We start from the raw sequence: 22092 nt of genomic DNA on the forward strand, positions 1-22092 counted from the left end.
GTGAAGTTATTATCAGTGTGAATATGATGATAGTAATAAACTCAGTTCTAATTTCTTATGTGCAAATTAATTTTGTGGAGAGCCTCAGAGATTCCCTTTCATGTGGTGAACGCTGCATGACTGCAGGTAAAGACAGGAAGTAGCTGGAAACAGTGGTCAGCATGGAGAGCAGCACTGTAACACTGTGCCATTATTTCTGTTATGGGATGAAAAATATAATTTCAGGTGCTTTTTGATTTTGGGTGGCCAAAGATGTTTGCTAGTGTGGAACAGATGCAAAAGGAAGCGGAAACAAAGAATAAAGAACGACTAATATTATATGAAATATAGTTATTGTTAGCTTTGCTATAGCTTCTCGTGTATTTGTGCAAAGAGAGCCAAACAAACGCTTTCATGCTTTTTTTAAAAAATGGGCGACTGGACATGTCAACGACGGTCTGAGTTTGGGAAAAAATAAAGGGTTCGGTAAACAACGCTCATTCGTTTAAGTCCACCTCTCTTAAGTAGCTAAGTGGAGCTGATGCAGTGTGTGAGTCCTCCTGTCAGGCTCTACGTCTTACTGACCTTTCAGATCGCAGGCTTGGATCTTGTGCTTCCTCAGGTGGGAGATGGTTGGCCATGTACCCAACTGCATATTCACGATTAAAGACAAATTCATGCAGGAGAACACGAAGCCTTTCAGGCAGGGCTCTTCTGCTTTCTTGATTATTTGCAGGACTGTGTAGCAGGTGGAGCAGAAAAATCATTTGTTTGACAGATTAGAATCAACAACAAACATTTAAAGATTCAGTTTCCTCGTTCATTTATTGTATGATTGCCTGTTTAACAGATTCAACAGATTTTATTTATGAAATTCTCCAAAAGTCAGTTCTCCATACCTCGAAATGTGACAGTAAAGCATTTTCAATAACGTGTAATAAATCACGTTCTGCCTGCTTGTCTCTGTTCATTCCTGTACACGGATCATTCAGCACAACTCTAAGACAGATTAATAAGACAGATCTCTACAGCTGCACTGCAACAGACTTTGTCTAGACTACGTTGTGTGTTCATGCTACAGCAGCAGCCTTTGGCATCATTTTACTAACGGTTGTGTTATCACTCTCCACTCTTCTGGTTACGCGTAGGACGGCTGAGTTGGAGACGTGTGCAGGACGGAGATAAACCCCAGCTGAAGTAAGGACTTCACTTTTTTTTTATTTTGCAGAGATTCAGCATCAGAGCACAAAAAAATGATTTTAACATTTTTAATTTTAATGTTGGATGAAGACTCTTACTCCCAGCTTGGTGTCCCACCAAAACTTCAATTAAAAAAGAGTTATGAACTGACTGAATACTGAAAACTAAAGAATTCAATTAAATTTTATTTATATAGAACTTATTGTAAGGTAAAGACCAGAAGGTAATACAGAGAAAGCCCAACTATCAGACGACCCCCTGTGACCATCACTTGGTGACAGTGGGAAGGCTCATTTTTGCTCATTGATGCTAAATCTATATTGTGTTATGTGTTTAATGTTTTCAAATCACAACGTATGCGCAGTGTTGGGAAGGTTACTGTATTCCACTACAGATTACAGATTACATGCCCCAAAATGTATTTTGGGGCATGTAATCTGTTACGTTACTCAATGAGAGTAACGTATTCTGAATACTCTGGATTACTTAATATATTATCATGCTGTTTACAACTACATGAATGTGATTTATTACTATTACTGAAGGTTACTCTCCACACCAACACCAGCTAGATGTTTAAATCTGAATATAAATGAGTAACAGTAGGTGGACATTAGGTAAGGCTGCACTTTTTGCAGCGATCTCGTGTAGAAAACTATTCGTATATAAAACAGGTCCGCGGCTCCGAACCGTAGTAAAGGGACCTCTGGCTAATACGGTGGGTTCTGTGTCGGCTCGTAGCCGAAAACTAGCTTTACTTTGTTGTCTGGGTCAACTTTGCTAGCAGAGACAGAGAGAGGCGTTGAAAGGCTGCTCCAACTGAACTTATTGTTTCAGAGGAAAACACGAACACGGTGTACAGTCGAGTCTTAATAGCTTACTTACAGCTGGGCTCGTCAGGCTCTCTTCTTGGCTGCAGTGGTTATTATTATATTTACATGCTTCCAGCTCCCGTTTCTGCTCGATGACAGCTCGTACTTTTCCTTTTTCTCCCTCCCTCGCTCACAGACACATAACGGGTACGGCAGTCCATTCTCCCTGCAGCACGGACTACACTGCCCATGATGCTACATTCTTTAGAGCTATACCTGTAGCATTCTGCCTGTTGCCTTCATATTAAACAATTTTTTGAACAATAATTTTAAAAAATATTTCTTCGAATCATTATGCGGCTGCAAGTAGAGGTGACGTGGGCCATGAGATTGACACACACACATTAGAGCCTCTTAATGTGTGTTTTGTTTGGGTTTCCATCAGCGTGGAAACTAAAAATAAAGAGAGCATAGCCGAATATATGAAACAGGGAAGTACCGCTGTGTAATCCATTTATTTCAACAAAGTAACTGTATTCTAAATACCACCTTTTTAAACAGTAACTGTAACAGAATACTGTTACTCATATTTTGTATTTTAAATACGTAACGGCGGCACATGTACTCTGTTACTCCCCAACACTGCGTATGCGTCACGATCCTGCTTCATCTGACTCAGCGTTTTGAGTTTTTATATATTTTGATGTTTATGGTTTTCTAAGTTCATTATGCCGAGGTTGCTGTTATAGGTCATTGTTTCTTAGACCCCCCTTGTGTCTGCACCCCCTGTGTTTAAGTTTCCTTTGCCCTTCACGTGTTGTCATGTCTGTATCTCATTATGTTTCCTGTTTTATTTTGAAGAGGCCTGGTGTCCCATGTTCATTGTGTTTAGTTTCACTCCCCTGTGGCGTCATTGTGTTTATTCTAATCAGCTGTTCCCGTGTGTTTCCCTTCATCACCTCCTGTGTGTGTTGAGTCTGTGTGTTTACACTCGCTCGATCGCCTGCTTTGTTTCCAGGTTTATGGATTCTTGTCAGGTCTTCAGGTTTCTAGGTTCTTGTTCTAGGGTTTTTATATTTAGCTCACCCAGTTCAGGTTATTGTTAGTTTTGCCTTTTCTTTTCTTTTTGTGCTGTTTACTACCTGCTTTCAGTTAATATTAAGTCTGTTTGCACGCTTTGTTTCATCTGCATTTGGATCCACTCTCCACACAGTCTGCCTCAGCCGGACTGTGACGCTGCATCACTCTTATTTAAGTTGGGATAATTCTAAGTAGTGACTTTAGTCTTTAGTCAGATGTAAGTTGCTATAAGCTTCACCTGTGGAGCAGGTGACTGCTAACAGTTCAGAGTGAGACAAACTGATTGCAGCTCAGTTTGTTTGGAGAGATCAGAAAACTCAGCAGGACGAGCGGCTTATTTAGTGAAGTTACCTGCTGACGACCAGCTCTGTGTACTCTCCACACAAAGACAGAATGCCAAATATTACAGAGAAAATCACAGAATGGGACGACCAATAAGTGACCAGGAAAAAACCCAAACTGAATTATCACATCAAGAGCAGCAGGAGAGGCAGAGAGGGGGTTTCTCCTGCCGAGCTGCTTCCTGTGTGTTAATATTTGAACTGAATGATCAACCAGGCTTCACCTTCTTTCTGTGCACCTTGTTGAAGCCACTTTGGTGGCTTTGTGATACATTTATTTCCCTCCGTTACCTTTTACATAGAGGAACTAAAATGATCTTTAACGAGACGTGTAAAATCATGACACTGATGGTGCTGCACGTCTGCTTTCTGTTCCCCCTGAATAACCGAATTAATGTGATAAAATACTGATGCTAGATAACGAGAAGGACGAGACAAGTGATGCAGGAAGAACCAGGAAACTCGTCAAATGGTATAAAACGAAATCTAACTAAAATCAGCATTTTGCTTTTCATTGCACCGATGAATAAAGAGATAGCATTGCACTTAAAACACAAAGATACCAGGCTTATGCCATGCACTGAAGTCTGAAATATAATACTTTGCAGAATCATTTGGGGTGATCAGTGCGGCTGGAAAGGCCGTATTAATGCAAAACTCTCGTCTTCCTTTGCAACAGTGTTAGGCCGCTGGCTGCTGGCTCGGCTAAATCTGAGCAGAAAATATAAACTTCATAAACTTCAGACTTTATCCACCTCCTCGTGCCTTTTTTCACATTACCAGTAAACACTACTGACACAATGGAAGCTGTGCACACTCATTCACCTCCGCTATGCTTATATGGATGTTACGTGCTAATGCTGAGAGTCATTCCAAGTCTCCTTCGTGCTTTTTCTTTTTCTGATACTGACCCCGGCTGATCTTCTGTCCATTAGGTTTTCCAAAGAGTGTTCAGTGGTCTGGCTTCTTTAGACGTGGCCTTTGTGTTCGTAGTTAATGTGGCTCACAGCTCTGTATCCTGTGGAGACACCAGCTCTTTAGGATCCCCTTTATGGCGACCTTGGGTCCAATTTTAGCCTTACCCATACAGCTTCTCCCTTATCCTTAATGAGGCAGGGTATAAAGCCTGAGCCAGCACTGATGCGTCTTTACTACACACCTGTTAAGTGTCTGATGTGATGCAAAGTCCACTAACCTACAGATATGAGTACCTGCAGAAAGACTTCTCTGTAACGCACACATGAAAAACCTCAATATACATGCATTTAAGGCTTATTTTCAAACTGCCTCATAATGAATTATTTCGGTAGTGTGCTTGGATGAATCCCAATGGAACAGGCGCATTGTTTAACCCTTTAAAACCAGTCGGAGCAGCACGCTCTGTTTTGCGTAACTATTTTTAAATCCCGGTAGCTCTGCAACCACGTGAGCTAGCGCAATAATTTTTTTGCATATAAAACCGGAGGAGTTGTACTTACATCTTATGCCATCAGCTTGTCCTCGGTCACAGTTTCCTTCCACATATAACTTTGCAAAAACTGCATAAAAAGCACTTGCAGCAACAAAAACATAATATTCCAGAAACACGCTTTGCCGATCCGACCAGCTGTTTGTAACACTTCCTACGTCCATCAGCGCGAACTATCGCATGTCCTCCATGACCTGCCCGAAACCTGAAGTGACGTCATTTTGCGGAAATGTAGTTTTTTACCATCAGGGCCTCATGAGCCTATACTGGTGTTTTTAAAAGTTATCTTTGACTTTATGACTTTCTGTGTGGTTTCTGGGATGCTTAGGACTCATATTGCACTGCTGGAAATAGTTTATTTTGATGCATATGCTGCTTTTTTGCAAATTTGCATTATAATATTTATTTTCGTTTTTCCTGCAGTATATAAAAATTGGTGTATTTCAAAAATAAAACTATGAAGACACTAAAAATAAATTTCCTGTGGTGGGAAACTATTTTGTGCAACTTTTTTGTATTTACAGTTTTGAGGGATAAGCCTCTTAAATTTCTCTAACTAGAAATATATGTTAAAAAAACAAAAACGATTTTCAATTTTTTTGTAGTTTATTGCACTTTTTTGCAATTTATGTAATTACTATGCACTTAATGCAGACATATTATTAAAATTTGGGCTGTAATGGTTGTATTGATGTATAGCAACTTGAAATGCTCCCAAAAATGGCTCCACAACATGTAAACATATAATATAAGCTCTGGCGGACTTGGTTCTATGGTAGGTCTTAAAGGGTTAAAGCGTGATGGAGATTATCTTAATACATTCCTCTGGTAGCGGTGGATGTTGCTGACAGAGCAGATTGGCTGCTTCTGTTAAAGAAAGGCCGAGGTGCTCAAAGCTGGCTGCTGTGATTCGACTCGACGTCTTCATTCAGAGAGCCCACAGTCGACCCGGCGACTATTAGCGTGACCCTTCACCCTCCCTCAGACCGGTGCTGGGCCTTGAATTACGATGTGCACTTTTGTGTTGCCTGCCTCGTGGAAAAGGTTTTTTTTTTTTTTGCCTTTGTATAAAAATGGCTCAACCCCATGAAATAAAAATACAAGTCTGCACTTCAGCTGCATCTTGACTGTTTTATCTAAAGCGGTGACCTGAAATTACAAAAACCGAAACAAACAAACAAACAAACCAAAACACAGATATCAAGAAAATCTCAACTAGAATCCTGTTTCTGAGAGTTTTGTTTGTAGATGTGAAAAATGATCCACAATTTGGTTGAGTTGTCCCTTGCAGCAAAACAGTGGCACACGAGGTGAATGGAAAACAGCATTGGAGGGAACGCGGTAAATATTAATGTGAAATGCCACTCTGAAAAATGTTTACTTTGCCAGAGCTGAGAAATGATCCTTATTTCATGCGCCGGGATGTTTGTGTAATTCATTTAATCAGTTTATGCTTGGTTTTGTGTTTTTTCTTCAAGCCATTACGCAGGATTACAGATCACCTTCACCAGCTGTACGCTGTGGTGTCGTTCAGCATTCAATGCATTTAAATCAAGTCGTTCTACCACTGCCAGCCTGTTCAAAACAGTAACTGTTTATGATGGAGAATATTCTTTATTCATGAAGTTGCTCTTTATTGATTATTGCAGCCTGCGGTGTTCTAGCAGAGCAGCTCGAGCAGGAGACTAACATCGAGCTGAAAGAGCACCTGAAGAGGCTCTATGTCCCCAAAGTCACGCTCACCGTTCAGAAGGGGAGAGTTCAGTTTAATTAGGGAAGCTTAATGCTGCTTTTTCTGAGGCCTGGAGGGGCTGCTTCCCCTCCTCCTCCTGCATATTCATGCTTTCCTTTTTGTTTGAAAGACCAAAAGAGGAACATCAGAATCACAGCTCTCAGTTTGGAGTCCCAGACGTAGAGGTTTGACGTGGATTTGTGTCAAAAACAACTTTAGGAGTATTAAACTGTCACGTTTCTATCGAGCTTTGTGCATCTGAATACACTCACCAAAAAACAAGCGCCGAAGCAGATCGACGACAATCTAACGGGCCCACACGAGAGGATTTCCTTTAATAACCTCACGCTGAAATAGACCGTTTTATTACCGTGGAAGATGCTGGTCGATCTGGAGCTGAAGCCAGAGGGGGGTTGCCACGCGTCAGGCAGATGACAGCCTGCGTGATTCTAATTGATTTCAATGATTCTGTTGGATTTAAACCCTCACAGAAGTGCAGCGAGAGGAGGAAACAAATGTGTTTCTTGCAAGAGTTGCTACTTTCGGAAAGTCGTGGCACTGCTGTGGGGAAAAAGACCGACTTTTGCACATAACTGCACATCCAAGGTGCTTATCTGCGTGCACCAGAGTCGGGTAACATTTCACAAATTGAGGAAACTTTCATACGCTGCTCTACTTCAGTAGAAAAGCAGTGTTTCAAACCCCCACCCTCGGCACGCCAGCTCAGCTGCACGGAAACACATCGTTTACAATAGTGCGATGGAGTTGAGCTCATTGTTTCTAATCCACAAAGCATCCATATAGTCATTTTGTCTGAATATAACATGTATTTTTCTCCATATTTAAAAGCAGAGTACGTATCGGAGAGCACGCATCACAGCTGCGATCATTGAGGTTTTGCTTTCCATCCTAAGTGATCCTCAGGGCTTCAGACACAAAGAGGGAAAGTTACAGTCATTTTCATCACCACGTGAAGGCTTTTGTATGGACTCTGCTATCACAGCTTTCAACAAGAGGACAGTCAGCACTGCACTCTATCACCGCTCTTTATTGTTTCACATCAAGTGGTGAACTCCTTCACCGAGAATTGCAGACGGAGCCTCCAGGTCCCTCAGGAGGTCATTATGACAGGGATGAGCAGCTCAAAAGCAGCGTATGATGGACAGCGCAGTGACAGCAGGGAAGGAGAGGACACAGTGTGGGGGGGAAATATAAATTGGACTGTGCCGAGTGGAAATAGATCGTCTTTCTGTTACCGAAGAAACTTTTGACAGCATGGGATCTTGCTTGCATCAGCAATCCTGCAGCTGAACAAATATGAGCAGAATACTCGCCGAAGCCTGTAATTTAAAATGCTACAAGTCGTTTTTATGAAACGCTCAGACATGAAAAGCTCATACGTGTTACATGTGCAGAAAAATACCGTTCACGTGTTCAACCAAACCACATAGCTGCCTTGGTATCGTGGACGGACTAGAATTGCATTGTAACTGACTGACCTTGCATTTACTGGCTGACAGCAGCTTATTCTGATATCTGCAGAATTACATATTAGAAATCTGCTCTTCACTCAGTCTTTGCTTGTTTAACAGTCTTTGGAAACTAGATTGTGTATGTTTTTCTCACGTTTTTGATTTCTTTTGAAAACTTCGTGGAATTTAAAATGACTTCAGAGTATTTGGCTGAGTCTTGTATGGCTGACATAATGCTAAACTGCTGCTTGTTATGGAGCGTTGAATAGTACACAGTGTGTAATTTCATCCAGGTCAACTCTGTGATTCACTGACTTGCACTGTGTGATGTTTCTGTCTACAGCACAGTGGAGAAACAGCACTGAAACTGGATATTTAGACTTCTTTTTCTCTCGGTCTAGTCCAGTGACGTTATTTGTTTTTCTTTCTCATCAATCTTCACCACTTCCTGTTTTCTTTCCTTCTACCTTTCCTTTCATAACCTCTTGTTTTCTCCCGTCGTGGGCTTCCTGCTGCTGTGATTGTTTAACCTCCATCTGTGTCTAATTGTCTTCCCCTGCTGGTGTTTTCAGCCTCTCACGTTCTCCCAGTGTCACATTGTTTCTGTACTTGCTGGTTCAGCATCCATTTCTTCATGTAATTCTTCTCCTATGCCTGACCCGTGCTGTTCTTCCCTTCAGTCTTTTAATTCAGATTGAATATTACAATCAGTTGTTCTACGTAGTGAAGTGGACCTTTAGGACCACTGTTTACACCAGACACTCTTCCTTACACAACCCCAAAGGTTATTTGTGTCCCCGACTGATCTGCCAAGTGAACATGTTAAAGACTACTCATTGAAGCCACTAGCCATTCCCAGTCAAGCATAGACATATTAACAGAGTTCTTTGGAAATGCAAAAGTTGAGTATTACAGCTGCAGAATTTACAGGGATGCATGTGCAAGTCTGTTTGGTGACCATTGGTGTGCTTGTGGCCTTGTTGTGTGGTCATCCTGCTGCAGATGCAGTGTTGGCAAGTGGCACCAGTGAACATGCCTAAATGTGGTCCTAAAAGTGGACAGATTGAATACAATCAGTGGACCCTGGACCTTTTTAGGGGAACGTAACAGTAAACAAAGTGCATCGTTCCTGCAAACTCTCCAGCTCTGCATGTTTGGCATATTCATTTTGATTACCTGTGATACGTAGTAGCATCGCTTCCAAGAATTTTGTTGCCTAAAGCTAAAAATAAACAAATAATATAAAAAACTATTCAAGCGTATATATTGAAAGTAATACACTTACGTTCAAAATAGTCAGTTCAAAGTGTCCGATTGGTGTTTCTGTGTGTTTTAGTTATATTCTTCGATTATTGTTATTCATGGTTTGGTTCTAGGATTTAGGTTTCTGTTACTTTGCTTCGTCGTGTCATGTCTTGTCTCCTTCTTCCCTCTGTCTCCCCGGTCAGTCAGGTTTCTATGTTCAGTGTCAAGTCTGTGTCTCTGTGCCTGTTGTGTGCTTCCTGTTTTATTTTGACAGTCCCTGTACTGTGTGCAGTGTGTCATGGGCTGTGTCCCAATTCAGGGTCTGCACGCTTGAAGTACGCGCACTACGCGTACTACGTACGGTGCGCACTATAAGTACGAGAAGTGCGGAAGTGAGAGGCTTGTGAAATGGGACGGTCTAGCCTTCGTTGCGCTGTTCAGGTTGCCTAGCAACCATGATACTAACCGCAAGAAACGTTACATACAGCTTTGTTTGACAGAAATGAAGGAGAAAAAATGTTTTGTTGGTCATTCATTTTTGTCATGACATCACTTTGATTAGTTGAGTATCTGAGGCTGAAACCACAGGACTGTAAAACATGATTCAAGGGCTTCATTTCTGTACTGAACAGTCATTTAAGATTAGCTACTAAATAACAAGTAGCTAATGCTGTTCATGAGACTAAAGTCATCTCACTGTGGTAATGTAAATATAATATGGCCAATATTATATTATTGTCAGATTATTATGATATATATATATATGTATATGTAAAGGCTTTAAAACCAAGTTAACGCTGAAAGTACAAACATCACTAATGTCACAAACTTTGCCACATGTGTCCAACAGCAATGTTTTAATGTTCTTCATTATTAAACATTTGCACATGAATAAGTGACGTCATATTCAGTACTTACTTTTGACAGTTCACTCTTCAGCCGCTCCCTTCTGCCGTATTTTGCGGCAAAATTATCCACACCCACCGCCGCACTATGAATTGTGGGATATATGGGACCACGAAGCGTGCACCGGACCACGCTTGATATTTGGGGAAATCGACGGCGCATTTGGAGTATGCATTTGAAGTACACTTCGAATGGGACAGCCGTCGTCGCGTGGCGGTGACGTAATCGCACTTGAAATGCGTACTTCAAGCGTGCAGACCCTGAATTGGGACACAGCCTGGTTTTGCTGCCCCTCGTCTCATTAGCTCTGATTTCGCCCAGCTGTGTTTCCCTCCTGTCTCCCGTTCCCTGATTGCTCCGGTGTGTATTTAAGCTGTGTGTTTTCCTTGCTATGTGTCGTGTCGTCCCTCCTCATGTGTCTAAGTCTGTCTGTGTTCTATGGTTCTAGTTTCTCAGTGGGCTTTTCTTAGTTTTCAAGTTGTGGGTGTTTTGTGCTATAAAGCCGCTACCCTGAGTTCACCTTTTGTGTCCACCTCCTGCCTGCCTGCCTCACTTCCTAACCGTACTGGGGCCATTACTCAGAAAAAGTAATGCATTACACATTACTTGTAAAGGTAATGTGGTATATGATTTAATTACTCGACTCGTTGCATCATTTTCAGTATGATCCTCAGGCTACAGTCCCAGACGCCAACACAAGTCCACATGTTTATTTGGACATACGGATCCTTCTTTTAGTGTTTAGCTACAAACACAAAGTCAGCAACACAAGCAGAGCTGAAAGCCTGAAGAAAAAGACACACTCAGTCACCTGGTGTGCAGGTAACTGAAGAACGCTACTTTGGAAAACCTTGACACTGCTCCATAAAAGCCTTTGTGCCAGAACAGGAAAGACTCCTGTTGTTTGGTCACATTAATATCTAACCAAGTACTGGATGGATTTCAGTGACCAATCACGTTCCTCTCAGGATGAACTTTGGTGATGTCTTATTTGATTTATTAATAGAAGTTGATTATTGAAATTTTAGCTCGACAGATATTAAGGTTTGTATTAAAATTCCAGGAGTACAAATAAAACTGCTTTATGATTCACAATAGAAGAGCTGACTCACATCATCTGGACATGTTTTTGTTTGAATTTCTTCGTCCTGCATAGAAAAGGTAAATTATGTGGATGGGGAACAATTAACGGTACAAATAGTGCCAAAGGTTAAAAGCTCAATTAAAAGGAGGAAAGAGAGAGAGAATTGCACGTGCTCTCCGTCACCAATGATATCATGACATCATTTAAAATAAGGTCAGACAGGAATTTTAAGTTCGAAGGCATATATGAAATATTCATTCTTTAATCTCAAACTTGATAACGTTCCCATCTTATTAAGCCTTGGGCAGCTTTCTCAGGGGGAGATCCCAGAAAGACTAGCAAAGACACTTAAATGCTTCAAATATTTTCAGCTGAAATCAGCTCCTGGAGTCTAAGATGTGCACCGGGGAGGCTGTTTGAGAAGTGTTTGTCATTTAGGGACATTACGTTTTCAGAATGCTCATTTATACAATAAATATATTGGAAGTCCCAGCTGACTTTAACATAAATAAGCTGTATTTAATCAGTAATTAGTCAGTGTACGTGTTTGTTTGCATTGTGAATAATAGATATTTGTTCTGTGACATCAGGGAGCAGCTGGAAAACAAAGAAATTAAATCATATTAATTTATAACTATGATGTTATTGCCAAAAGCTGAACATACAAGAAGAGCACAACAGAACATTTTTACCATGTAAAATAGTTCAGACACATCAGTGACTGGTTGCTGCAGGTCAAAGTCAGCCATGGTTAGTTTTAATACATTTTAATCATTTAGAACTTTTAAAACTTTTCTTGGAATAAAAGTTTGTAACTAATAAATTCTCATAGCAAACGAAAAACATTAAGAATAATAACAGAATTTAAAAAATAGACTCAATACAATGTATCCTTTTAGTATCTTCATCACTTTGTTAATGTTTAGAATGTTTTAACCTTCAGCATTGTGTGTGGACTTCACTAGTGCCTACTATGCCTGGTGTGTTATTGGTTAGTTATGTCACCGGCCTGTTAGTATATATTTTTTTGTATTTTGTGCTTTATATTTGTATTTATTATTGCTCTTAACTCATTCTGTGAAGCACTTTGGCATACCTGTGGTTTTTAAATGTGCTATATAAATAAAATTGTATTGTATCCTCGCTGTAGTGCAGGTGTACACTTTGTGTTTTATGGTTTTAAGGCAGTGCATGTCACGGCTTCCAGTTATATTATGACTTAATTCACAGCTCGGTCCTGAGGGTGGCTCCTGGCAAGTTTAGCCCAGAAGAGACACCCGGGGTAAGAGAGATGTGACAGTCAGCACTTCAGGAAAGCTTTGCCCGAGGAGGACTAGTTAGCAACCAAGGTGTAATCTCACATTTCAAAACTCGCTTTCATTCATGTCTCTGGTTTTGTGTTCCAGGGTTTCATTATGGTGTTTTGGTCTTTTTATATCCTTTTAATGTAGCATAGGTCATCAATTGGTCTTTTGTTCTTTTTTTAATAGTATAAGACATGTAAGCCTACATATAAAAGCCTATCTTTTATTTCTTTGACTTGGAGTATCCTTGTGGTTATTGCCCTGCCAGGCTTTCATGGCTGTCAGGTTACGTCCGGGGTGCCCTGGCCTGTGGTGATATGGAATTGAATTGTGCTGCGGGGATTTGGTGAAGGGAGATTGCTGTGTAAGGATGGAGTCACACAGACTGTTTGATACGGTTGTGCCTCTATTTTGCCATTTCAAAACTGCACAGGGATGTCGACTATCTTCTGTGTTTGTGCAGTAGATGCTGAAGGTATCTTAAATTAGAGAGACAGGAAGACAGATCAGGATACGCAGCCTTGTTTTCAACAGGAAATTACAGAGCACCGAGCAGCTGGCAGGTTTAGTCTTTTCTCTTAAACATACAGCATCTTTTTTATAGAAAGAAGGATAAGAAAAAATAATCTGACATATACAGTTATGGTCAGAGAATACTGCAGTAGAAGTGAAAAAGTACTCAAAGTAAGATGCTAATAAGTAGCTCTTTGGAGGTCATTTCTACCAGTATTTTAATGCAAAGTTAACTGATCTAGATATATTACTAATAAAATAATAATAATAGACAGGAGTACATAATTCTAATAAATATTCTCAGCTTGAGTCAGATGGCAGAACGAAGGACAGTAAAAAGTAAATCTCTGTTTTCTGTTGCCTACACTGTGGAGGGCGACTTTGCCTCTGAACAGGAAAGTGAGCAGGGAGGAGGTTAAAGTGGATTCAGCAGGTGGAGGATGCCTTAAATCAGCTGCAATGGCTCAGTGAGGGGAAAAGAATCAAAATGCACAATAATTTCTATTGAGAGCTGCAGTAGATTTTCTGATCAGCTGATTTTAAACCGTCACAGTGCAGCAAACTAACCTGCAGCGGATTCTCATGCAGCCTTTAAATAACACAGTCAGTCTGCCTCAGTTTGTTTAGCAGCATGTTTGACAATATGAAGACATGTGACATATTCAGACCCAATATGTGATTTAAAAACGTGAGGATTTACATGTGAGCTTTAAATGAGCAGCCCTTACCTTTAAGTCTAAGCTCTCTCCTTCCTGTCCCGTCTTTCTTATCTTTCTCCATCTCTGAGTGAAGTTAGCTCTACAGCAGCTGCAACACACTGTCAGACACACACACAGTTTGTGTGTTTGCTGATGTTTGTTGAGCTCATAGAAACGCTGCATTTCAAATGACCTGACACTTAAAAAAAACGTTACTCCCTTTATGTTTGCTCCTGTCGGCTAGCTTGGTGCCAAATTACCAAACGGCAACTAATGGACCCCTGTAGTCAGTGGCGGTCCTAGCCCGTTTGGCGCCCCGGGCGAACACTCCCTCTGGCGGCCCCCCCCACACACACACACACACACACACACAAACAAAACATATTTAGGATTATACATTAACATAAAGCTGTTGTTGGAACCATACTGAATTTCGCCAGAGAAACACACACAGACACACATATGAAGAGAGAGAGAGTATGCATCAATGCATAGTATGCAAACAGCTACCAAACAGCCATCATAATTCGTCATACAATGAGAACAGGACAAATCAACAACTGACGATGACTAATTAATATTAAAATCTGTAACATAATGTATTGTTTGAAGTTTAGTCTGTTACTGTTACTATTTTTACCATTTCTTCTTGGAGCAACTGTAATGTACATCATTTCCTTAGGGATTAATAAAGTATTCTGATTCTGATTGTTTCAGGATGACCTGCCATTATCCAATCACACATCTGCTTACCTGCATCTTTTGCTCGTTTCTCGCCCGCCCCGCCCTCTCCTCCCTGTGCCGCAAGCAGCAGGCGCACCTCGCAAACGGAGGCGCCCTTACTCCCGGCAAATGGGCGATAGAAAACCGATCGGTGCCTGTGACATTCCCAATATGCGCTGGCTGACGTCGGGGCAGCATGAGTACGAGCAATTTTTTTTATTTTTTTTATTTTTTTTTATGCCGATGTCCGTGATGCCACCCCCCACCACGATGCCGCCCCGGGCAACCGCCCGTGTCGCCCGTATCTAAAACCGCTACTGCCTGCAGTCGTCTGGTGCTGAGCCAAAAAACAAAACACAGAAGATTTTTTGCCTCTTTCATCCCGTTTTATGTCACATCTCCTGGTGAGAAATACCTGACCAGGACTGGTCTGTCCGAAACACAAGCTGAAAGTAACGAATCCTGAAAAGTACAGCAACCTAACGTGATTTATGATTTATTTGAATGATTTATTTAAACACCTCTTTCTTTAATAACTTTGAAAAACAAAAGCAAGATTTTCTGCACAAGTTTGGATTTCTTTGTGATGTTCTCTAACCCTAATATAAACTTATGTCCACATCTGTAAACTCTGATGGTTTGAGGTTTAATATATCTGCATGAATGCTTACACGCTGACATTTCTGAATCAGCAGAAGCCAAATGCCAAACAGTGGAACTCCGGCTTACGAAGACCCCATTTAACGAAAGATTCAAGTTACGAAGGCACTTAATGGCAATATTTTTGCCCAGAGTACAACAAAATGTCCGTGTAACGAAATCCGTTTGTGAAATGTGTTTCGCTGTTCCACGTGAAAGACGTATTGTTGTTGCAGTGCGCTTTCGTGTGCTTTTCGTTTGCAATTAGCCTGTCGTTCATTCGTAATGGGGCCGGCATAAATATGAGCGAGTTTAAAAACATTTCATTGCACAGTGTACGTACTTTAATTAACGTAAATGTACGTTTTAGTTTTAATGTTCAGAATTAAATTCCATAATGTTATGTACATGTACACATACGTATGTACATGCATACGTATGCTTTCTTCAGCCTCCACCAAGAACTTCGTCTTCAGACAGCATCGCCTCACTCAAAAGGCGACGGAAAAAAGTGCTTCGACCCTCTGGAACGAATTAATTTTGTTGGGGTTCCACTGTATTTCGGTGCTGATCACCTCAGTGAACTAGCTCAGGATAATTTGTTAATGACCTTGTTAATTTTATGTATTTTGCATGTATTAATATGTAAATGCTAGAATCATATGCACCATGAGGAGGACCAGAACTCAGGTGACCTCAGTTTCCATCCATAGTCTGTGTGTGGAGACTGTGAATATTTGGTTTTTCTGACAATAAAGTAGACTTTACAAAAAAGACAAAAACCCTTACACAAAGGGTTATTTCTATTTGTAAAGGCAGCGTATAGAAGCGCACAGCAGGTCCTTTAATATCTGCTGGACAATGCTCAGGATTTTCTGAGTGTGATGGTGTGCTCGATGCTGCCGTTTGCTGGGACGGCAGACTGATCCTCACACCAGCAGTGGTGTGTGTGTGTAGCTTGGCTCTGATGGTGATGTCAGAAAGGAGGATGCTCTCCAACATGTGGACAATATTGGACAATCGTTTATGTGCTGGACAGTCACAGAAGCACTTTCAGCAAAAAGCTCCGTTCCACCACAACCAATCATTTCCACTGTGGCCTTCAAGCTGTACAGCTCCTCCTTATCACACCTGGACAGTTTTCACTTGAAATATCTTGTTTATATCATATAAACAATTTTATTATCATGTTTTCATTGAGTATCTGTAAGGAAATTTCTTCCTGAGAATAAGGAAGTATTCTGATTCTGAACATCAAAAAAACATTTGATGTTTATTATAATTTTTTAAAAACTGTCCAGCTTCTCTAAAAACAAAAGCTTTGGCTGAACAATTCCAACTTAATTCTGGATGTTTCCTCAGGAGCGCACTGAATCAGCTGTAGAGCTTTCTAAATAAAATGGTGCATTTTCTGAACTCAGCCTTCATGGATGCCTGCCTGTGGCAGCATCTACTCTATTAGTATTTTACCCAAGGAACAGAGGGCAGTCATTATGCCTTTGATTCTGTCCTTTTTGTTGCTCCAAGGATCCAGGACATAAACCTGGACTGACCTTGAAAGGAGGTCTGAGGTTATCCAAGAAATAACCCAAAATGAAACTCCAGCGACAGATTATCGAAAATGTGTAACATAAGTAATAAGCTACAGCATGGTGAACGAATAATATCAGCAGTTAATCAGGAAACAACAATTAATCCAATATTCCCTGCATTTCAGCGAGTGAGCGCCTCAAACTCAAAAGATACACTTTTTTATCTCCTGTGATTAAAACTATGCTGAAAATAAACCAGAGCTTGAGAAGTAAGAGCTGGATGGTCATGTGAACCCTGTTTTAGTGCCCTTTAGTTCAGTAAAACCACACCTTCACGCTCATTACTGTTTGAAACCAAGCTCATTATTTGTTAAGGGGGCCGAAGGGCAGCCACAAACGGATTAGCGTTTGGTTTCACAAGCTTTGTTATGAACACAGAGATGAGCATTGACAAGACGAGAGTACGTGGTGGGGAATCTCTGACGTGGAGGCACTGCAACAGAGGGAGAGTGTGGATGATGGCCCCGCCCCTCCCTGAGCCTGGTTCTGCTGGAGGTTTCTTCCTGTTAAAAGGGAGTTTTTCCTTCCCACTGTCGCCAAAGTGCTTGTTCATAGGGGTCATATGATTGTTGGGTTTGTCTCTGTATGTATTATTGTAGAGTCTACCTTACAATATAAAGCACCTTGAGGCGACTATTGTTGTGATGTAACGCTGTATTAATTAGGGCTGCCACGATTAGTCGACTAGTCACGATTACGTCGACTATCAAAATCGTCAAGGACTGATTTAATAGTCGACGCGTCGTTTGAAGCTTTGTAAGATCCCAAAAGACGCAGGAATAAGTAGTAGGATTTAAGAGTGTAATAACGGACTGAAACAGAAGATGGCAGCACTGCATGTACAAGGATGCCAGCTGCCGTTAAACCCCGAAGAAGAAGAAGCTGTGTCCCAGAATTCATAGCGCAGCCCAGCTCAGTTTCCAACAATGGCGGCAGCTAGTTAGTTTTAATATTACTCTTATTATTCTTTCTGGGTCACAAAATAAACGTTTAACATATTTTCAGGCGAGAATGTAGCTGTGTAAACCTCAAATATCTGCTCAGTTTATCAAGACACCACATATTTTCAAAAGCGCTCCGACGTTTTCGGAGACGTCTGTTAGCCACTAGCTCGATAGCTAGCCGGGGGCTAGGCTAACTAGAGACGTGAGTGCACCGGACTCCCGCAAATCGCTTTCAAACCCATCGCCGTCTTTCGCTACTCAGGTTAAACATGATATATAAGTCACTTAGATAACTTAAAAATGTTATTGTTTGGCTTTTTTCAGTATTTTATTTGTTCCTGAGTAAATCGGTTTGGCTGAGATTAAAGTTATAGTTTTTACACAGCTGAATAAACATCAAGCAGACAGCTGATTATCAGAAGTGTGAGATGCTCGAGAATTTACTCCGGTGTCCTGTTATATTTTAGATAGCAAGGAGTTTATTAAACTTCACCGAAACAATCTGCAGATTTCATTCAAATTTAATAAACTATCATCTTGTCTTTATTTTTAGTTAGCACAGACCTGAAACACTTAAAGCTGTAAGCTAATGATAGTTATATAAGAGCAGATGCTGCTGGTGCAATAAGCTGCACGTTTTACGTCCAATGGATGATGATCTGATTAGTCGACTAATCGCAAAAATAATCGGTGACTAGTCGACTATCAAAATAATCGTTTGTGGCAGCCCTAGTTTTAATAAATTGAATTGAGATCTTCGAAATAAAAAAAATCAATCAAACTGCAGACTTGCTGTGTTAGAGTCTAAATTTGAGTTCTCTGCCAGTGATTTATAATATTTTGAGATTTTCTTTTTCTTGGGCTAATGGGATATGTGTAACAACACCTTTAACCTTTTTAATAAGAGAATTCTACATATTACTAATATATATGCATAAAGCCCTGTAGGTCAACCAGAAAACCCACAGAGTTTGCCTGCCTGTATGAAAATAAAGATTACAGTACCCGATGTTCTCAGATCTTCGGTGTGGGAGTATTAATAAATTGAATTGAGGAGCAGAGCAAACTCAATGAACAGCTCTTCCTCTTTAACCCGGCCGCACATTTAATTATGTTCTCCAGATTCTCACAAACGACTCAGTGTATTTCATAATTGTGTGACATTAGAAGATGTACCAGAGCTGTATCAGCTGGACTGCTTCCCACTTTAGCAGTCGTGTTCTACCAGAGGTGAATATCAGTTGCACTTATATAAGATGTCTAAAGAAAACAGAGCATCGCTGGTAAATAAATAAAATCTGGCCTCATTTTGTTTCACTTAAATAGAATCTGGCTCCAAAGACGTGTCCTGGACTGTGAGAATGATTCCTCTATAACAGGATGAGTCGATGTCAGTGCTCTGCAGACCTGCTGAAACACGTTTCTAATAAAATTCTTATTTTGATTACTAACAGTTGATGAGCCTGTGGGCTACATGTGTTATCTTGCTTTTCTTTGAAAAAATGCTGAATATGTATAAATCTGTAAGAATAACATTATTATTTGTACATCGATGTGAATTCAGAAATATTCAAATAAACGTCCTCGGCCTTCTAAACAGAGCAAATGGAGCTTTGAGGTGAGCCTGTTGCTTTTTGTAAAGGATTTCCAGATTTGTTCTCTGTCAGTGTTGTGTTGGTTTATTACTGAGAGGCTGATTTAGAGCAGGATTTATAGAACACTGTATTCCTGAAAGCATAACCAGTGTTTTTCCTTCTGGCTGATGACACTGGTTTGTACATTTTTGAAACAGTCAACTTTCAAAGTTCAGTATAGACCAGGGGTGGGCAACTCCAGTACAAGCTCTTGAGTAATATGTCAACAAGTGAAACAAAAATATCGAAGCTGCTGTTATCCAACCATGCAATCTGGTACATATTTGATAGAAAGCAATCAACTGGCAAGAATACAATTTGATATCTGTAGTGTATTTTCCTCCTTATCTACATTCTCGCTTTGCTGTCAAAGCTCTCAACTTTGGATTAAATTTTAAAAATCACTCAGTGACCCACAGTGAAATACCCGTACGCTCTTTTAGCCCACTTGAAGTGGCCGGCCTTGCTTTGCTCCTGAGGAGTGATTTAGATTCTGCTATTCAAACAGTAGTTTTCCTTTTGCTGACAGGACTCCTACAGCCTTTATTCAGTCATTTCTATATCTGGTAGAAAGTTATGTTTCTATCTGTCAGAGAACAAGTCTTGATGTGTTGACCGTGTGATCACTTTAGCTTAAATAATCATATATTAAAGTGCAATGCACCAACCTGTAGAACGTGTCAGTCTAGCCCAGGGGTGGGCAATTGCAGGCCTCGAGGGCCGGTGTCCTGCAGGTTTTAGATCTCACCTTGGGTCAACACACCTGAATCACATGATTAGTTCGTTACCAGGCCTCTGGAGAACTTCAGGACATGTTGAGGAGCTAATTTAGCCATTTAAATCAGCTGTGTTGGTTCAAGGACACATCTAAAACCTGCAGGACACCGGCCCTCGAGGCCTGGAGTTGCCCACCCCTGGTCTAGCCACAGTTTGACAGAAATGAACAACCTGACTTTGATCTGATTTACGTTTCCCCGTCACGGTGCTGCTTAGCGGGCAGTCTGAGAAAACTGGCTAATCTGGTGACCCGTTTTCCAGGGCTTGTAGTAGATGGTCTGTTAGCAGTGCTGTATCTGTTTGTTGAAGTCATTGGTTCAATGATAACTTTATTGTCCCCAACGGGAAATTGATTTGCAGTATGTCCATACAGAGATATACAAACGAACACAACACATACCCACAAAAATAAGCCCAGAAGAAACAACCTACATTTATCATCAAAACAGTTCAGTGTGCAATGGCAACAACCCTTATGGTTTTGTGTTGTGAGCCATGATAATAGCGAAGAAATTGTTAGATGATATGAGCTGGTTTTCAGAAACCCTGCAAACCCTGTTTAGTTCTGCACTGAGACGTGTTTACATGCATGCAAGCGAAGCCTGCTCTAGTACGACTGCTCAGTAGATCTGGGAGTAAAGCTTCTGGTACTACAAATGTGCTCTCCTATAGTTTGTTGGTTTTGTGAGATTTTGGAGGGTTTGTGAGATATTTTGAAATTTTGGGTTCTTTGGAGTTATTGTGAACTTGCTGTTGCTGGTCTTATTTGTTTTTTAGTCTTGAATCCTTAGTTATTCCTGGCATTTTGAGCTTTCAGTTTAATTCGTTCATGTATCTGCATTACCTTCCTTAGTTACTGTTTTCACTTCCTGCTTTATTGGTAATTGTCATTTGTCATTTTACTTTTGAGACTGTAACATTAGCTCTAATAAACAGCTTTATTTTTGTTATTCAACACATTCATACATCTGCGTTTGGGTCCACGGTTCTGGAATTTGTGTATTTTTCAGAGGATACCTGTTTGCTGAGATTACTCAGTGAAAATAAGTTGGTGAAAGTGTAGCTGATGGATCTCAGAGCAACAAAGACAGCGAGTTAATTTACTTAAAGAAGTCTCTGATTAGATCAAATCTGAAGTCACCTGAATGAAAAATGATGGCTTATTTATCATATGATATTAGATTTTGTGGCTTGACATATTTTAATTTGCACTTCTGTATTACTGACATGATTGACATGGACACTGTTTTGGTATAGCTGGCATTAAATGTATTATAGAGTTTAGGCAAAGTCTCTCTACAGGCTTTCCACAGGCTAGTAAGTATAAAGTGTGCTGTCTGACTCTGTAGATGAAAGAACTGACAAACCTCCCAGCAATGTCTGATATTTTTCACACACCGGTCCATCCAAAATGTATGGACCAGTACAAAACACATTTCTTCACTGACTCAGAATCCAAGCTTTCTGCTTGTACATCTTCTATCCTCTACATTTACAGCTCCCACATACACTCATCGTATACACATAGTTTATTGCAGCAGACAGGCTGGAAATAAATGAGAGTTTTATAGCCATAAAACTGAATCTAGGCAGACACTCATTTTTGCAAATTAGGTTAATAAAAGTTGTTCTTTATGTTGCAGTTGGGCTGCTGTAGAGCAGTGATGGGCAAACACTTTACTTCCAGTGAGACTCCATCTCTGTGTCAGGCTCCCACTGACATTAAGGTGGAATTTCACTGACTTGTTTACAGCTGAAATAAATGGACAGAAGATACTATTATTACAAATATAAATATTGTGTCACACTGCTGAACTTCCCTTGTTAAGTCATCTGTGTCACATGATGTCATCTGTTACAGAAATAGGCTTGAACTGTCAAAGCCAATGATGTTGGAGATGGAAATGTGAAACCACCTGAAAGTCAATGAGGGATGATTGCTGCAGTGT

The 22092-nt window shown here is 40.5% G+C and overlaps 1 protein-coding gene across 3 annotated transcripts in view; it reads left to right on the forward strand.

Moving 5' to 3' along the window:
• Nucleotides 1–22092, forward strand: part of lrp1bb (low density lipoprotein receptor-related protein 1Bb) — a 387404-nt gene that overhangs the window by 44452 nt on the left and 320860 nt on the right. For all 3 annotated transcript variants that reach the window (XM_085136443.1, XM_085136442.1, XM_085136445.1), the window contains one exon: nucleotides 1128–1176. The gene's annotated coding sequence lies outside the window, so the exon portion shown is untranslated. The remainder of the gene's footprint in view (nucleotides 1–1127; nucleotides 1177–22092) is intronic.

The sequence above is a fragment of the Neolamprologus multifasciatus genome, chromosome 16, assembly GCF_963576455.1.
Source record: "Neolamprologus multifasciatus chromosome 16, fNeoMul1.2, whole genome shotgun sequence".
Taxonomy (NCBI): Eukaryota; Metazoa; Chordata; class Actinopteri; order Cichliformes; family Cichlidae; genus Neolamprologus; species Neolamprologus multifasciatus.